Source organism: Anguilla anguilla, chromosome 8 (assembly GCF_013347855.1).
Source record: "Anguilla anguilla isolate fAngAng1 chromosome 8, fAngAng1.pri, whole genome shotgun sequence".
Lineage (NCBI taxonomy): Eukaryota > Metazoa > Chordata > Actinopteri > Anguilliformes > Anguillidae > Anguilla > Anguilla anguilla.
The window spans coordinates 50949547-50969596 of NC_049208.1; the positions used below are offsets into that span (position 1 = coordinate 50949547).

At 48.3% G+C, this 20050-nt stretch overlaps 1 long non-coding RNA gene across 1 annotated transcript; it reads left to right on the forward strand.

Moving 5' to 3' along the window:
• Positions 1-1972: 1972 nt before the first annotated feature.
• LOC118233757 lies at positions 1973-19293 on the forward strand. The gene is made up of 3 exons (XR_004766562.1): positions 1973-2026; positions 7109-7222; positions 19263-19293. It is a non-coding gene; the product is annotated as an uncharacterized LOC118233757 (long non-coding RNA).
• Positions 19294-20050: the final 757 nt, after the last annotated feature.

Genomic DNA, 20050 nt, shown 5'->3' on the forward strand with positions numbered 1-20050 from the left:
TCAGCAGTACTGTGATGCATTTGTAGACGTACAGTGATGTCAGCAGTACTGTGATGCATTTGTAGATGTGCAGTGATGTCAGCGATATTGTGATGTCAGTGTATTTCTGTCATGTTGGGGACATGTTTTGGGCAGCCACCAGGGAGCTATGAGGTACCATTTACAACAAAAAAAACAGTACTATTATTGTCAGGAAAGAGTGGTACTGTAGACTGTACAAAGCTTTTATTAATGCCAGTAAATGCCTTAATGTGATGTAGTCAAGTCTGGATCTGGCCAGATCGGACCACTGCAAACACGAAAAACATTCCGGTGGAACAGAACAGCCTCTGTCCTTCCTTTCCAAGAACCACGAGGAGGGGAGGGTCCCTTACCGTTAATTTAACCGTGCGGCCCCGGCCTCCTGGTCCGGTGTGATTCACCCCAGTTATTTTTTCTCACTTTTTTATTTATTTATTTATTTATTTTTTGTCATTTTAAGGCAGACGTTGTTTTCTGGTTTGCGGGCCTCCCTGGCATTTCCCCGACGGCATGTTTCCCTCTTACCGTGCAGGCCCAGGGCTTATCAGAGGGGCTGCAGGAGACCGGCTTTGGGCTTCGGTTCCTGTTATTGCGGACACATGTCCCCGCCTCTCTCTCTCTCCCTGAGACCGACCCCCCACCCCCACCCCCCACCCCCCACCCCCCCCCCCAAAAAAAAAAAAATTCCCACCTCCCTCCCTCGACCCCACTTCGCCCACAGCGCTACCACAGATTCCCCCCCGCAACAATTCTGATTGTGTGATTGTGCGCCCGGCGCTGGCTAAAAACGGCCTGTTATTATTAATGCCAGCTCACAGTGGGCCTCGCACACTTTGTTTAGACTCCAGAAACAATTAACCGATGGCAGACTCCCCCCCCCCCCCCCCCCCCCCCCCCCCCCCCCTGCATACCGCCAACCGCCAACTTCTGCCCGACATACACACACATATACACACACAAAGGGTCGGGTCTATTCCCGAAATCTTAGAAAGCCAGTTGAGGCAGTTCAGGTTCACTTATGGGAACAGTTGCTTCCTCACTGTGATAATGTTCTTTATCCACAGTTGCACCAAACTCTAAACAGAGACAATTGCAGCTGGTTTAGAATTGCAAATTAGTGCATGATGTTGCAATTTTGTATTTGAGCAGTTATTTAGAGTAATTTGGACGTTTTAATGTTGGGTTCATATTCCTCTGTGGTTTTGGGGCGCTGGTAATTTCATAAGGTCACAATTTGTAATGTAAAAGGTCACAATTTCTTGGCAATTACGCGGATAGTGTTTTTTCTTCCCGGTTATGCTATATTACTGTTTTCGGTAGTTTTTAAGGTCATAGTGCGCAGTGGGTGTTTGAGGTCACTTCATTTCCTTTTTGTTTAAAGTTGCAGTTTGTTAATCAGCAGAAATGTGTGTCCAGTCCTCACACATCTCACGTCCCTCTCCTGCTCAGCACCTCTCCTGAGTTAAAATCTGAGTTAGTGGACCCTGCTACAGTGAAACCTTTACAACGTGCCTCCAGAATGTGAATGTGCCAGCACTAGGATATGATTATAATTAAACAGCGTTAACCCTAGAGCAGTCGAGACTGTCCATTTGATGTCATGCACTCCAAAGCATGCCATCCACACAAATGTATTCTGCCACTTTAATTAGGCCACACAGTTGTTTCTGCGGTTATACAGTTACTTTTCGGGCTATGAGTTAAATTTACTGGCCAGTGTGTGTATAGTCCACGCCCATGGATAAGAACATTAATCCTTATTTTAACACATTAGATTAAAACACATCCCTACTGACCTACTTTTGTGATAAACAACTGACAAAATCCATATTGCACTTTCAGCACTATTCAGGTTTTCCCATGTTACAATGTGAGCCGTTACAGTGATTAGAAGCTAAGTATATTGTGCCATAAACTGAGAACTTTGGACTGTTTATGACAGAAGGGGAAAAAGCTTCCTGCTATCGAGACAAAAGACGCTTTCAGCATTAGTTGGATCCAGGAGGTAAGGCCCTTTTTTTACAGTGTAAAACAGATAAGCGCATAAATTCATCCTGCATTTAATCTTAAATCTATATTTGATCCTGTTGTATCTATGACACTTTTGTAGTCATAATGCATTATGTATAATTTCATTTGAAAAATTCTGCTTTCCTACTTTGCTTTTACGAATGTTTCAAATTAATGTTAAAATCAGTTTAAAGCATTTTGGCATTTTGAGTATTGTTAGTCCTTAAGATTATGTAACTTAAAACGTGTGTGATTCTGTGATCTCCTGCTAGAAAAGGTATAAAACCTGGTTGTTTTAATATTTGTCAGCATTAAAGAGCATTAAGAAAAACACAAAGAACTGAACATATTTTATCGGTGTGAAGAATGTTGAGCAGCGTTAATGTGTCATGGCAGTGTTGAATGGTGTTAGGGAGCATCACATAGCATTAGGCAACCTTAAACATTAAAAACCGTAATTAATTAGTATTAAACAATGTTAGGCAAGTGCATAGGCAGTTTGCATCCAAACTTAAGTCTTTGAACATTGCTGCAGTTCAGCTGCGATCCAGCACTGGACATTTAAGAGCTGATATTTAAGAGCCAGATTATACTGATATTTTAAGAGTTTACAGTAGGTTTACATTGGTCAATAGGACATTGATCGCTATAATAAATGTTTACCGCTCCATTTACAGAGTGGCGTGGCATGAAAATATTAGTGTGACCTTTTACAACCTGTCAATTTATTTTTCTTTCGGATCGGAGGCCCATAGGACAAAGGGGCGACATAGCTCAGGAGGTAAGCACGGTTGTCTGGCAGTCGGAGGGTTGCCAGTTCGATCCCCCGCCCTGGGCGTGTCGAAGTGCCCCTGAGCAAGACACCTAACCCCTAATTGCTCCCAACGAGCTGATTGGTACCTTGCACGGCAGCCTTTCACCGTTGGTGTGTGAGTGTGTGTGTGAATGGGTGAATGAGAGGCATCAATTGTAAAGCGCTTTGGATAAAAAGCGCTATATAAATCCAGTCCATTTACCATTTACAAAGAAATAAAAGGCTAAAAATGTAGCGCCATCCTGGCTTCGAGGTTTGAGAAGTGGGGTTTCCAGAAGGGGACTGAGGTAAATCGACAGGTTAATTTTTTTTCCGGTTGCTCAAAGTGCAGCTCGAATACCGCGATAAGACAGGAGGAGCACACACACTCACGGGACCTGACCGTGCGGGAACCGTAAACACTCAGCCAGACCCCTGCTCCAGGTCATGTGACCTGACCGTGCGCGGAGCGAACCGTCAACACTCAGCCAGACCCCCGCTCCAGGTCATGTGACCTGACCGTGCGCGGAGCGAACCGTAAACGCACAGCCAGACCCCCGCTCCAGGTCATGTGACCTGACCGTGCGCGGAGCGAAACGTAAACGCTCAGCCAGACCCCCGCTCCAGGTCATGTGACCTGACCGTGCGCGGAGCGAACCGTAAACACTCAGCCAGACCCCCGCTCCGCCTTTTCATTGTCTAAAATATTTTATTATTTTTTTGTCAGAGATCGTTCCAGAGCAGGGCTGTTTATTTTGTGGATTTAACGCGCTCTCGCCCGCCTTCCAGACGCTCTGGCCTCGTTTAAACAAACTTTACGGAGAAAGCCACGCTGTTTATCCGCGCTGTTCTCCGATCTTTGTTGTTTATTGTTTCTGAGAGCGTTCCTGAGAGAAGGAAGAGTCTTATCAGGGGCAACAGGCTCAGATAGGATAGGACGTACCTGCAGGAACCAGTAGACAACCCTTCAAGGAATTAGAGAACATTTCTCAAATTCATGTCATTGGTGTGTTTGTGTGTGTGCGCGTGTGTTTGTGTGTGCGCGTGCACGCGTGTGTCTGTGCGTGAGCCGACTCCCGCAGGTTCACCGCCCGGTACAAGACCCCCGCGTCTGATCATTCGTCTCCGTGGTAACCGGTTCACGTTCTCACTTCTGGTCCATAAAACATTAGCGAACTAGCCGTCGTGAGAGGTCGGGGGGGGGGGGGGGGAAACAGGGCAAGACCGAGAGGTCATGGCTCTGTGCAAATGCTGACTGTCTCAGCTGGCTCATATCCCAGACCCCCCACCAGTGCTGCCCCCCCCCCCCCCAGCCGAGTTGGCCAGCGTGACTTTTTAAAGTATTTAAAACGCTTCCTATGATTGTGTGCGCGACCCGCTGCAGCTCACAGGGCCAGTGGGGGTTAGCCGCGACAATGGCTCCCCGCGCAGTATCTGATCCGACCCGGCTTTGGCTTCCCTTGGCGGCGCTGACGGCTTTTTTTTCTTTTTTATTTTTCGCGGGTTGGGCCGGGGCGGCGGGAAGCTCCAAAGTCCAGCTGGCGCGGAGAAGAAAGGGGGTGGATATTCCTCGGTGGCACAGATACCAGAACCTCCAGCCCGATTAATCCACAGGACCCATTGTGTGATTAACGGCCCAGCACAAGAATAGCCGTGGGTACGGCTGCCGCGAAAACGGGAAAGATCGACCCGGAAAAGGGGAGGGGTTACGCAGCGATACCTGTCCCGCTCACCTCTGTTTGACGGGGGGGGCCGCGCTAAATCATGTTGGCGTGCGAACCATTCAACCCAGGTCCACAGACACGCTTTAGACTTTCCCACTGGTCAGCGCGGTTAAATAAAAGAATAGTATCTCCTGTGGTTCTTTGTTTCGTAGCCTTGAACATGAGCAGCTCTTAGATAAGTATCATTATAACACATAATCAAATTGTTTCGTTGGCTACTGAGACAATTGGTAGGTGTTGTTCCAGAGTAAAGTCACACGGGGTTCAAACGTGGGGCAAACACAGCGGTTGGACCGAACCCTATCCCCCCCCCCCCAAACCCCCCCCCCCCCCCCCCCCGCGCCTTCCGCCCCTCAGCACCGTTGGATAACCCAGCAAGGAATTGGATCAAATCCCACGCCACACTGACAGGCGAGCCCTGTTCAAAGACACAAATCGCGAAACCCTTTGATGGTCGATCAGCGTCCTCACGGGCTGTGAGTCCATCACCTGGACAATAAGAAAACCAAGCAGAGCCTTGAGGCACGCCCACACTCACGTCCAACCACAACACGGTTCGAGAGCCAACGCTAAAAAACACCAATTAGAGAGGGAAATTGTTTAGGCTGTTCGCCTCAGTCGCTTGCTCCCCAACTTCCTTTAATCACGGCCGTCTTTTCAAACAACGTCTTGCTTTGGGAGGTCCTCGGGGGGAAAAAAAGCCCCCGTGTTGATACAGGATGTTGTTACTCAGGTTCAATTGGTTTGACCTCTGACCCCTGAGAAGTCCCTCCAGGTGCTGGCAGTCCACCCCTTGACGGACAGCCCCCATGCGGTCTGTGAACGGCTTTGAGGTCATGCAGGAAAATGCTAAAGGGCTAAACTGCATGTGACAGAAAGAAATGCTACATGGCTAAACTACATGTGGCAGAAAGAAATGCTACAGGGCTACACTGCATGTGACAGAAAGAAATGCTACATGGCTAAACTACATGTGACAGAAAGAAATGCTACATGGCTAAACTGCATGTGACAGAAAGAAATGCTACATGGCTAAACTGCATATGACAGAAAGAAATGCTACATGGCTAAACTACATGTGACAGAAAGAAATGCTACATGGCTAAACTACATGTGACAGAAAGAAATGCTACAGGGCTGAACTACATGTGACAGAAAGAAATGCTACAGGGCTGAACTACATGTGACAGAAAGAAATGCTACATGGCTAAACTACATGTGACAGAAAGAAATACTACAGGGCTGAACTACATGTGACAGAAAGAAATGCTACGTGGCTAAACTGCATGTGACTCTCTGTAAAACACAACATGTGATGTTCCATAAATACAATGTGTGTGCACATGCGGTCAGCAAATGGTTTTTCCATCAAAGGTTTGGATGCGTGGCGGTTATGTAACACAGTGATGCGATTGGTGAGGCTCTGGAGGTCGCGGGCACCATTGAGACCGTGCACTTCCAGGCCACGGTCTCTGGACGCCACGGACTCTGACGCCAAATCGAAGCGTACGCGCCGAAATCTCTGGCCCGACGCGGCTACGCGCCCGGAACGTTCTCCGGCGGAACGCTGTCAGGGCTGTCGCTGCGGCGGCAGCCCCGGGATCTGACCGCGCCACGTCATTGGCTCAGGTTCTCCTGTCTGTTCCATAAAGTGTTGGGGCGAGGGCGATGGCGGCGGGGGCGCTGGGGGGAGGTTGGGGGGGGTGCTTCACAACACAATCAGCTAAACGCTGGATATGTCTGGAATGTGTTTGTCAACCCCTGGGGTCGCTGCGAAGACAGGAAAATGAGGGAGTGGAATTTGATGTTCCAGATTTCTCCACAGGTACGGACACTCCTCGAGTGTACCTGCGCGGTGAATGCTAACGGCTCTGTGCTGCCCCAGAGCGTGGAAATGTTGACGAATGCTACTTTCTCACTTCTTTACCTCTACCCCTGTCTCTCTAGCTCCTTATACCTCTCCCCCATCCCCTTCTTTCTCTACCTCTTGCTGTCCTTTTCCTTTCTCTCCTTTCTCTCTCTTGCTTGCTCCCTTCTCTATTTCTCTATCTTCCTACCTCAATTTCTTTGAAAAGGCAGCAAACGTAGATTAAAGCTGAAAGTGATCAGACATCCCTGTCAGCACTGAGATCAAGGTGGCATCGCTGCGAGTGTCTATGCACTGTTCCTAACGTTGCTGCAGGAGGGTGCATTTTTGGCTGCCAGGGCTGCAGTCCAGTTTTCTTTCCAAACAAGGATGAAGATTGTGAATTAAAGGCCATTAAAAGTCTATTTGGTTGTCCAAATTTGGAAATCCTTTAACCTTTTGAAGAGTAGGTTTTTTTTGGAACGCTTTTTGAAAATTCTAAGTCAGTGTTCTAGAACTCCACTGCTTTCATTTATCAGCAGTGATTGTGACATCAGCATTAGAATGTTCAGTTAAGAATGTTCTAATCACAGATTTGCAACCGTACACCTTGAAAGGGTTAACTGTGTTTCACAGGTTTGCCGGACGAAGCTCACTGTCACTGCACAGCCAATCATTTTATGACGTTTTTTTATTTTTATTTTTTTATTGCAGGAAATTATTCTCTCCCTCTCCCTCCCAGGAGGTGAGTGCGTGGAGCTGAGGGCCGGGTTTCTGTGGGAGTTTCGTGAGGTTGCAGGTCTCCAGGCGGCTCCATGGTCGCCCCCGGTGAGTCAGTGCTCTTTTGGGCCGGGCCCGTTCCCTTCTGAGCCGCTCAACTATCCAAACACAATCTGGAATGGAGCTCGTAATTCAATACCTCCCGAAATTCTGAGGGTGGGGCGGGACTGGGGGGGGGGAAATACCTCTTTGAACGCTGACACTCAGTTGAGGAGTTTGCCGAAAGAACGCGGCGCAGGGTGGAGACCGTCTGTCATCCTGGGTCCCCCCCGCCCCCCCCGCCCCCCCTCCAGAGCCCCGCCCGTCGGGATCCAGATTAGCGCGGTGAACCCTGTCGCTCAGCAGGGCTCCCCCCGGGCCGGGATAATGGAGCTGTTCCGGCCTGTTTTTGGAGAAGGTGTCTGTCACGCCTTCCCGGAGGAGCGGGGTGGAAAGACAGGGCTCGCGTGAGAGGAGAGAGGGAGAGAGACAGAGAGAGAGAGAGAGAGAAAGGGAGAGGGAGAGAGAGAGAGAGAGAGAGAGAGAGAGAGAGAGAGAGGGAGAGGGAGAGAGAGAACTAGGCACGAGCGGGAGGGAGGGAGGGAGGCTGAGAGGGATGGGACAGAGAAAAGAGGGCATGCATAGATGGAGAGGGGGAAAGTGGAGGGAGAGACACAAATGGAGGTAAGAGAAAGGGAGAAAGTGAAAGAGACGGAGGCAGAGATGGAGACAGTGGGATGGAGAAAGGAAGTGAAAGCAGGACAGGGAAAACAGGCAGAAGGGGGGAAAGAAAAGAGAAGAGGGAGAACACCTTCAGTGGGTTTCAACCCAAGTGCCGTCATGCTTGCCAGTCACATTGGAATCACTGGCAGGTTCGCCATCATCTACTGGGGCTTCCACAACCAGCGCTACCAACCGGCCTCTCCAATCCATCCACCCACGGGGGGGTGGGGGGGTACAGCACTAGCCTTTCCACTAAATCCACCTGGGGGGGGGGGGGGGGTACAGCACCAGCCTCTCCACTACATCCACCCAGGGGGGGTACAGCACCAGGGATTCTCTACCCTATGATAAGATCTCACATTGAGCCCCACCAGCCCAGAAATGCTCTATAAGCTCTAATATTTTTTGAGGGCCCCTGTCTGTCAGTCAGGGCCCTTGGAGTCACCCTAAACACCCCCCCCCACCCCCCACCCCCCCCCGCATCCACATATTCATTTTACCACCATTCATCTAAACTTTGAACCCTATGTCCTGCTGTCACCACCGTCATCGGCTGGAAGCCGAGGCCCGGGACACGCGCGCGAAGGAGACCCGGTGGCGCATGGGGTCGCATCCCGCCGGTTCTCACGTAAGGGGCGGGCACCGGCGGAGCGTGTCACGCTCGACCGCGTCCCGCCAGAGGCCATTAGCGGCGTCAGTCAGCGGGGTCCCGTGACGCCCCTACTGCGGGCAGATGGGGAATGTGGATAAAGATGTTTTTCGGAGCTGTCGGATTACGGATGACAAAAAAAAAACACGCGCCCCGAATGCATCGCCATTGTGTAACGAGCATTTCGACAAGCACGGGCTCCACGAGATTAGGACGTCCCGACTGTTTACACACGATGCATCTGTAAAAACAAACACTGATTTTAAGAAAAAGAAAGGTGTTCCTAGGCAACCACAGATAGAGCGGGAAAATAAAAGATGTAATTTGCAGTTAGCGTTTTTTCAACAACAAAAAAAAAACCACAAAAACAAAAAAAGAAAAAAAAAAAAAACTGAAACGGATTTAATCTGCATCGCAAAAACAAATCCGCGGAGAAGACTTTTGGTTTCAGCCTTGTTTCGTCTCTACACGGGGTCCATCTGGGCCCACCTGTGTCAGATTAAGGGCGCATTATCATTCAGGGAATAAAAACACACATCATAACAACACAAGGTCCCCGATGACCTCCGCACATTTCCCTTAATTACCCATAATCCTTCAAGCTTTGCTGCCTCTTCGCGACTTCCGAGGAAGTCCGCCGCGATGGCGTCCTGTGGCTCAGGGCCAGGAAACGCACCCTCGCAAGGACGTTGTCTCTCCCAAATTGTGCATCTCTGCATATCCAGACTCCAGGGGCGTAGGGTGACACACACACGCCTTTATCTGACTGGCTGTGATAGAATGTCAGGACTATTTTTTATTTCCGTTTCCCTTTTTCTTTTTCCCCCCCGTGTACACCTGGACATGTTTGAAAGCGTGGCAGGCTGGCGGGACCTCTGATCTTTTGAAGGTTCAGTCTGTTTCGGTCCCGAAACAGACGGGATTAGGGTCATGACTGCGTGTGGGGTCAGAGGTCGCAGAGGGGGGGGAGGGGGGGCTTTGATCTCGGTGATCCCTCCGGTCTTAACATGTGACCCGAGGACAAGAACCGCTATCAGTTTGCCTGACATCCCACAATCCCTCAGGGAGGTGCGACATAAAGATAACTGTTGCCTGCTGCCGTTTTTTTTAATTCAAAGTATAAAAACTGGAAACGCACAATTCACAATATCTTTCTCAGCCCCTGTGCCTTTTAACCAAAGCTTAATTTAAAGACGACAATGTCCCTGGAGCTGCCTGTGAACTGCTGTCTGGTGTGCCTGTTTAATTTCAACTGTATTTTGACTGGCAGCATAGTCTTAAACAGTTTTCTTTATTTATGAGAAAAATATATATTCAGCGTTGTTATTCTTAGTTTTTATGAGTTTTTCTTCCTCCGTCGATAAACAGCTGTGGACTCTGAAAGGAGTGCCCAATTCTTTTGAGTGAAGCGCTCCCGTGTGTAAACACTGCTGCATGACACACTCCGGGAACCCACCAGTTATGTCACCTACATATATAACACTGGCCAACGGTTTAAGTTTCAAATCGATCCCCATGGAAACCAAACCAGAGATGACATCATAGAACTCACATCGCATGCCACCTCTTGCAACCGTGCATGAAAATCCCGTCTCGACTGATTTGGCCCGTGGCAGGGATTCCAGATTAAGTCTTTACCTCTGATGGTCTCACGGGTCTGTCCTTAAAAAAGCCTCCCTAACCCCTTTTCCACTCCTCTCCACGACACCCAACCTCACCCCACTCTCCACCCCACGCGGCCTGCTGTCTGTTAGTTCCTTTCACCTAAAACATACGTCTTTCCGGTTCAGCGCCTCACGGAAGAAAGACGGAAGAAAAGATGAGTCTGGCGGTCAGAGGGGAAGAAAGGGGTCTTTTCAGCGCAAGCTGTTGTCCTGTCGCCACGGCGATCCTAAGACCGGCCTGCCTCCCCCCTCCACCCATTAACCACAGCGAGGTGAAGACCTCAAGAGAGATTGATTATCTCTGAACAGGATCCCAGAACATGATTGTCTCCCCAGTGTGTTGTTTTTTTTCGGAGTGGTGGATCTGTTTGTAAAGGGAGAGTGAGGGTGTGAGGAGGCAGCGCTCTCTCCGGCTCCTGGGGGGGCTTCTCTGGAAGGGGGGGGGACGGGGGGGGGGAGGGGGTCACGTCCTTCATCGAGCAATCCTCCGCTCTCTCAAGAAACCGCAGCTCCTAAAACCACACCTGTCACTTAGGCCCCTTCTCCAACGGGCTGCTTTGAAAGCTGTTTGTTTTCATACTGGCTTAATTCATGTCTGCACTTTCTACAGTACCGTGGATTTTTTTTTTTACTTCCACATTACCATGGTGAGGACAACAAACAGTTTGAAAACATAAAGACTTGGCCACCTCTTTTTTCCTGTATCAAGCACGGAAGCGCACAATGTGCGATAATCCCTGTAGCGCGAAGACGAGCGATAACTCAGCTGTGTAGCTCGATTGGGTTTGCCAAACGTTTCCCTTTTTTTAGTGCTGTTTTTTGTGTTTTCACTACTGTACTCGCCGTTGTCGTAGAGTGAAGGGGATATTAGTCCATAAAGAGCCAGGATGTCTGCTTCGCGATTGCCCGAGCTCAGATAGCGAGTGTTTGAGCGACGAGATAAACCCGTGGAGACCGCATACCATAGATAGAATCCCCGACTGAGGAAAAAAAACACCAACGGAGCTCGGGCCTGATGTGTCTCAACAGGAAGCCAAGGCAGATGAAACCAACCAATGGGAGGCGTCCGTGTCTCCGTCCGGGGTTCTGGAGACATTGTGATGTCACAGAAGAGGACCAACTGTGTGGACCAGGGTTATGTGTCACAGGGACACGTGTATTGAGCCACAAGAAAGGACTAAATCTGCCCTTGTAAGCTCTCGTTGTATATGGATGAACACGCAGTGCAGTCGAGAGCTGGCCATTTTGCTATCTGAAGTCGCCACAGGCGATGTGAGAGGAGAGCATTCTCCACACGCTGAACATCCATTCAATTCACACGAGCACCCAGGAAGAGTTTTTGGGGGCATCACTAGATAAGGAGCGTCCCAGGACCCCTGCAAACAGGGGGCACCGAACAAAAAACAAGAACAGCTGTTTCTCATTCTCTTTTATTCTATACCGTGACAAAATATTGCAGTTCACCCACTTGGTTTCCCAAAGCCTGAAATGCGCCACCCGCAACCACAGACACACCTCCTGACTCACAACAGCTGCATCAATCGAAACCCACATCATACCTGAGTCACACCAACACCTGCACCCATACCCGCACCAACACTCACACCTGCACCCATACCCATACCAACTCATATCACAATATCACATCACAGCTACATCACACTACTATCAACACCCACACCCATACCCACACCAACTCATATCACAATATCACATCACAGCTACATCACACTGCTATACACATCAACACCCATACCCATACCAACTCATATCATAATATCACATCACAGCTACATCACACTACTATCAACACCCACACCCATACCCACACCAACTCATATCACAATATCACATCACAGCTACTTCACACTGCTCTCCACATCAACACCCACACCCATACCCACACCAACTCATATCACAATATCACATCACAGCTACATCACACTGCTCTCCACATCAACACCCACACCCATACCCACACCAACTCATATCACAATATCACATCACAGCTACATCACACTGCTCTCCACATCAACACCCACACCCATACCCACACCAACTCATATCACAATATCACATCACAGCTACATCACACTACTATCTACACCTGCACCCATACCAACTAATATCGTAATATCACTTCACAGCTACATTACACTCCTATCTACACTCGCACCCACACCCACACCCACACCAACTCATATCATAATACCACATCACAGTAACATCACACTACTATCCACACCAACACCCACACCCACACCAACTCATATCATAATGCCACATCACAGTAACATCACACTACTATCCACACCAACACCCACACCATACATTGCTTATTAGTATCAAATCACAATTCACCAAAATGATCTCTTCGAGCAAATCTGTGAAACATATGTTCTGCAATACCCCCATAATACAGTACCACACACACACACACATCATGTCAAATCTACATCACAACACACTCTGTGGTCTGGTTCAGCCAGAGGAGAAGACAAATTTGAATAATTTGAGGCTATCAAATCTCATCATGCAGTGAATCACAGCTGCACATATCACATTCCAAACAATTCACTAACAATTCACAACCTGCTACAGCAGCACGTTGGCATGATATTAGACACTGTGTAAGACATAGGATATGGCTTTAGCAATATCCACAAAAACAGTATAAAATTTGCTCTTGGGGTGGAAAATAAAAAGAGAAAAACAACACTGGTTACTGTCAAAGATGACACTGTAAATCTTCTTTATCTATATAATTAAGCTAAATTTGAGAGGAAATAAGGAAACGACCAAAGCAGGAGTAGTTAACAGATGGAGAAGAGGAGAGCAGACACAAAATCAGACACATACATCTTCACCCTGCAGTTCAACCGAGGCCTGAAAAGTGGTTCAAGTTTTTTTTAGTCATTGATGGAAATAATTAAGAGACTACCTCATATTCTTTGAAGAAGAATCAAGGATACACCAAATACTGATTGTTGAACCCTTCCTAAGTAAAGAGGTTGTTATTTATTTATGGGTGTAAACTTACTTGGATTGAATTATTCAATGTGTAACCACGCTTCGTATTTTATCATTTTTAATATTGACCGGTTGTCATTTTCTGCAAATGACGTGATAATATTTTTGCTTGGAATTAAAATCAAAATCTGAATTTGTTGCGGTCCTGAGCTGTTTGGCAAGCACCAAGCAGAACCCCTCCTGGAGAAGGATGAGGATTGTACCCATACTGTACTGCACACATACTTAGGGATGCCAGTAGCATACCTGCAGGCCTGTATGAAGCTACGGGGGCCTGGCTGGTGGGTAGGGAGGGTAGCCAGCAGGGCTGGCACAATGCCCAGGACCAGGAGCAGAGGAACAGTTTAGATTTTGATTCAGTTTGGCCAGATCTTCAATTTGTCAAAACTTGACAATCACGCACGCTCGTACATGCGCGCACATGCGCTCGTAGGCAAAGTTTTGGTTCGCTCACCAGGGGCGTAACTTGAAGCTTCACCGTGAAGCAAGAGAGGGATGCTCTCAGAACAGTTTGCTGACCAGGGGGTAGAGGCAATTATACTGGACCGGTTTGGACCAAAAACTGGGCCTGTACAAATAATTTGGGTCCAAAAACCTGGCATCTGGCAACCTTCGGAACGGTATGCTGTAAAAAAATCGACATATTCTTCTCATGCCGGGGAAGAACCTGCCGGATCAGCTCACTAAAACAATGGCCCACATAAACAAGGGCTTGACTAAACACCACGATTCCTTTGCGTTATGGGGAGGGAGCCGTGCGCTCCAAACAATACTTAAAAAGGAATTAAGAAAAGCAATCGGGACAGGACAGAGCTGGTCAGCAACGCAACAACAAATACATGCAATACAATAAGTTAGCATTCTGAGCGTGTGCCAACTCTACTGTTTAGCAAAACAGGACAGATTGGGATTTTCAATATAATGTGTTTTTAAAAAAAAAACAACAACATTTAAGCAGCATTTACGTACACCCATAAATCAAGTCTCCGCACACGCGTTTAGTTTGGTTGTTTTTTGCGCTCTTGTGAAACTGAAGATGATTCTCTCGTCTTGTACGCACACGCACCAGAACACAGAAACTGTTCAAGAAAACCAAACAGCCGAGCATTATAGACCCCATAGCCAGAAGTGGGTCTAAATTACAGTTCTGTTGTTGAAGCTTGCAACCTGCACTAAGTTGGAAGCTATAATGATGTCGGAATGACTGTAAACACTTCACAAAGCAAACCAAAGTTTTGCTCATCCGCTGTGTACTATTACTTTTTTAATCAGCTTTCAACATGAATCACTTGTCATCTCCTCTGATCTGACATCTGAAACAAGTCAAACTGGCACACAACCTCAGCCTAGAGTGGAATCGCATTTAGCATAAGCCTTAAAATTATTCATGTGCGCCTGTAAATTTCCTTTTGGTTTTTCTCCCCAAAGAAACTTTTTTTTTAAATATCAGACTGTAATACTGACAAAACTCCATGCACATTCACATACCCTCCAAAGTAAAAAAAAAAAAAAGAAAAAAAGGTTGGTTTCCTTTCATTAATGGCATTTGTTTGTTCACTGAGTCGGGATTTTCGTGACTTTATTTGTGAGAGATGCCGCACAGGTGGATGCCCTTATTTGTCTGTGAAGTGAAAGTTCCTTTTGTTTGCGGTACAGTCAGGTAAAATATTTTGGGAACAGGCTGTTCGCGGTATTGTAGCTGAGCTGTGCGCCACTTCTTACCCTAAGCAGGGTGCCCGGGGCGTGTAAATATTATTGTTCCGTGCGCGCTTTGGGTCAGGTTGTCGAGGAATGCGACTGTACACACGCCGCCGCTGGATCAGGCTGCACCAAAACAACCACCGCAATGCACAAATCCGCGTAAATTACATAACAATACAATTATGTATGTGTCCATCGTTTATGAGACTCTGAAACTGCATTTGTGCGATATATGGCGTTTGATATCTGTTGACACACTCATAAATGCATTATTTTTTTCATTTTGCGTTTAATTTGTGACAAAATGGTGTTTTGCATTCGAACCAGAGTGCTACTGTTGGACAGACGTACGCAGGGAGAGTGGACAGACGGGTACACCATCGTTAGCACGTTGCAGGACAGAAAGACCAGGCCTGTGGACAGATATGTGTCGGGCCTGTTCACAGTGAAATTCAGGAACTTTGGATAAATATAAAGGTGGAAAGTCTAGGGGTCCGAAAATAAAAGTCCTGCCACGTGTTTCTTCCACCCATGAACTCAGTCAGCTGATTTCACTTGTTAGTTGTACCTCCTGGTTGATGAATAGTGCTAATTAGTAAATCCAGGTGATTAGAATAAGATATTGGACAAGACTTTTACTTTCTAAACCTGGATTTTCCACTTCTGGACCAATGAGGTGACAGGTGGACAGTAGACAGACAGGCAAAGGGATTTTAATATTCCACTGGACAAACAGGTAAACAGGGTTTGAGGTCAGACAGACAGACACAGACAGATAGCCACGGGGACTATGGAGAGATGGACAGACAGACACAGACTGTGGAAAGGCAAACAGGCACAGAGGCTGTAGACAGACAGACACAGACTGTGGAAAAACAGACAGACAGACAGACAGCCACAGAGGCTGCAGATAGACAGACACAGACTGTGGAAAAACAGACAGACAGACAGTCACAGAGGCTGTAGACAGACCAACAGACAGACAGACAGACTGTGGGATGACAGACAGACAGACAGACAGCCACAGAGGGTGTAGACAGACAGAAACAGACTGTGGACAGACAGACAGACAGTCACAGAGGCTGTAGACAGACAGACAGACAGACAGACAGACAGACAGACTGTGGGATGACAGACAGACAGACAGACAGACAGTCACAGATTGTGGGAACATGTACAGACAGACAGACACAGACTGTGGGAACATATACAGACAGACAGACACAGACTGTGGACAGACAGACAGACAGCCACAGAGGCTGTAGACAGACAAACACAGACTGTGGGAACATATGCAGACAGACAAACACAGACTGTGGGAACATATACAGACAGACAGACAGCCACAGAGGCTGTTGACAGACAAACACAGACTGTGGGAACATGTACAGACAGACAGACACAGACTGTGGGAACATGTACAGACAGACAGACACAGACTGTGGACAGACAGACAGACAAACACAGACTGTGGGAACATGTACAGACAGACAGACAGACAGACAAACTGTGGGAACATGTAGAGACAAACAGACACACACTGTGGGAACATGTACAGACAGACAGACACAGACTGTGGGAACATGTACAGACAGACAGACACAGACTGTGGGAACATGTACAGACAGACAGACACAGACTGTGGGAACATGTACAGACAGACAGACACAGACTGTGGGAACACACACAGAGAGACAGACACAGACTGTGGGAACATGTACAGACAGACAGACACAGACTGTGGGAACATGTACAGACAGACAGAGGGACCTGGGCGTGCTGTATCTGGCTCTGGGCTGTGGCGATGCTAAGAATGCGGAGAATGCGATGCGCGCATTCATTACTTCATCACCCTAGTTCACCCAGTCAGCCGGAGAGCCCCGCCCCAGGTACAGCCGTACAGCTATGACCTCTCTGTTCTCACCCGAGGTACAGCTATGACCTCTCTGTTCCCCTCCCGAGGTACAGCCCGAGGTACAGCCGTACAGCTATGACCTCTCTGTTCCTGTCTGAGGTACAGCCGTACAGCTATGACCTCTCTGTTCCTGTCTGAGGTACAGCCGTACAGCTATGACCTCTCTGTTCCCCTCCCGAGGTACAGCCCGAGGTACAGCCGTACAGCTATGACCTCTCTGTTCCTGTCTGAGGTACAGCCGTACAGCTATGACCTCTCTGTTCCTGTCTGAGGTACAGCCGTACAGCTATGACCTCTCTGTTCCTGTCTGAGGTACAGCTGTACAGCTATGACCTCTCTGTTCTCACCCGAGGTAGAGCCGTACAGCTATGACCTCTCTGTTCCTGTCTGAGGTACAGCCGTACAGCTATGGCCTCTTCGTCACAGTGGGATCTGTGCCTTACAGGTACAGATGTGCAAAGCATTTCCATACAGGCAATTACAGTCCAGCAGTTAACAACCTTAATACATCCATTTACTCACCATCTGTCTCATCGCTCGCACGTCCTTGTGACAAGGCTACACGGACAGACGCAAAATAAGAACAGGAAGGACTGCAGACCTGCTTGGATGTCCCGTGTAGGAGTCTTTGTGCCCTTTAAATTGGGGGTGGGGGGCACTTCAGACGTAGTACATGGGGTCACATGACGTATCATCACCGGCTTGAGTGAGGATGCTCTGACCCAAGTCGGGCCGGCCTCCTGTGTGGGGACGTGGCCACAGCAGGTCTTGTTTTCCACTCAATTTCCCAGTGCACCTCTGCACAACATGCCGGGTTAGGTCAAAGGTCAGAGGTCAGCTTCACTTGGCTGGTTTTTCCTTCCCTACAATCCATCCCATGTGTGTACATGTAAACTGCACACTCAGGAAAAGGTAAAAACAATGATGTTTTCACAAACATGAAGGATCTTCTTTGTTGAGATGAATGCATACTATTATTAATGATGTATTTGCTGTATTGACACAGTCACAAAGACACTTACCTTCTGTTTCTTAAAGTACCAAGTCAGCCTAGCAACCTGCGATATTCTTAATATCATTATTATGAATACAGGTATTTAGTAACAATTCCATGCTTGGACCAAATTAGTGGAGACTGGTCAATAACAAAGTCAAGACAACACGATTCTGATTTAAGAGGCAGGAGTGCAGAATGTCCTCTTGTTCACATTGTTTGGGTTTCCTGCTGTTTTGGTTTGGTTTATTGGCGGGTTACTGCCTAAAGATCCCCCACCCCCCGTCCCCCCGCCCCCCCCCCGTCCCTCCAGTAGGGCAGTAAGTTCTCAGACAAAATAACTCGGGCTAATTCCTGGTTCATTAAGGGTTCACTGGCACGCTCTGTGCCTGGGCGGGGTCCGCCGTCGTTCACGTTGCTCCGTGCCAGGGGGGTGCAGCCGATCGGTGTCTTATTTTTGTCATTAAACGTAGGGGGCGGGGCCTATTTTCACGTTGAGCCGGTGATGCGGCTCACTGGCATTGTGCGCGTCTGGGGGGGCGGGGCCAGTCGGTGAGCTCAGAGCCTGCGGCTGGAGCAGAGCGCTCTTAGGCAGGGTTGGCGTGCTGATCTGTGTCACAGCGGTAGCCTGTGCGCGGAGATGTATTACAGTGCAGTGTAATGGCTAAGGAGTTGGTCTTGTAACCGAAAGGTCGCAGGTTCAATTCTTGGGTAGGGCACTGCCGTTGTACCCTTGAGCAAGGTATTTAACCTGCATTGCTTCAGTATATATCCAGCTGTATAAATGGATACAATGAAACTGCTATGTAAGTCGCTCTGGATGGACAACAGCGTCTGCTAAATGCCTGTAATATAATATTTTCTCCACTGTACACAGAGTTTACAGACTCTGTCAGTCGCATACAGCTAGGGAAAAACAAAGTTTTTTTGTAAATAGGCCCTGATGAGCACTTTTGAGCAGCAAAACCTATTAAAGTACTTCGGCTGTTGTATTTTCTCTTTGTTTGCAATGAAACAATTGAAGTTTGCTGTACATTTCATTATTCAGTTCCTTTCAGTTACTATACCATGCACCTGTGACATCATTCACATGGATTTGTTCCACCAAAAACTGAGCACAGTTTTTCAAATCTAATTTAATCTAACCTAATCTAATCTAATATAATACAAATTGACCTTTAACCTGTGGAAAAGGTTATAATGTGTGATTTATGTAAAAAGGAATGTGATCAAAGGTGTGTTTTTCCTAGCTGCCGCGATGCCCCCTCGCCTGTCTGAAAGGTGGGGGTGCGGTAACGGAGGGGGGGGGGGGGGGGGGGGAGGGGTCATCGGAGGAGAAGAGTGAGGGATTATCTGTTTCCCGAAAGGAGGGAAATGCTACCTTTCTTTTTTTTTTTTTTTTTTTTGTTGTTGTTCTTTTCCGGCGAGGGAAGGAATGCGATGTCAAGTGGGGAGCAGGGGGGGGGGCCCTCGGGACCCGAAGCCCTGGACCCTCATGCGGAGGTGGGGAGCGGGGGGCCCCTCAGGACCTGAAGCCCCGGACCGTCACGCGGAGGTGGGGAGCGGGGGGGGGGGGCCCTCGGGACCCTCATGCGGAGGAACAGAATGTGCTCCTCTCTCTCCCCGAACGCCGTTTTTTCGTCTCAGGTGCCGGTCGGCGCCGGCCCGAACGCCCTTCGAGCGGAGCCCCGGAGGAAGCCACGCCCATCGGTCCCCTCCAACAGCCCCGGCTACTGCTGCTGACTAGGCCCCGCTCTCGCCCCTTCCCAACCGAGTCGTCGTGGCGATACGCAGCCGCTGCACGGACACTGACATGCAGACGCAGTTCCTGCGTGGAGATGGGGGTGAGATGGTCACGGTGTCAGGTGACTGGTAGAAATTAAAGTGGAGCCCCAGGGTACTTTGGTAACAACCAATAAAACACCACTGATGGTAATTAGTGAGTCCATTTTCTGGGTATACTTATGGACTCCTTAGGTGGGTATGAGCCAGGAATTAGCTGGAGTTATCCACAAATCAGCACTGGTATTGGTCAATTGGTTGTTACTGACATGCTATGTAATTGATCCGTTTTGTGATTGTAAAGCGATGCTACAACTGTCCTGTCCATTTGGAGACACAGTTTCTGAATGCTAACACAGTTACTCTACAGAGAGACAGTTTATATTTAGTGATTGTACTTAGATACATGGTTTCCACCCCCCCCCCCCTTGCTGCTGTA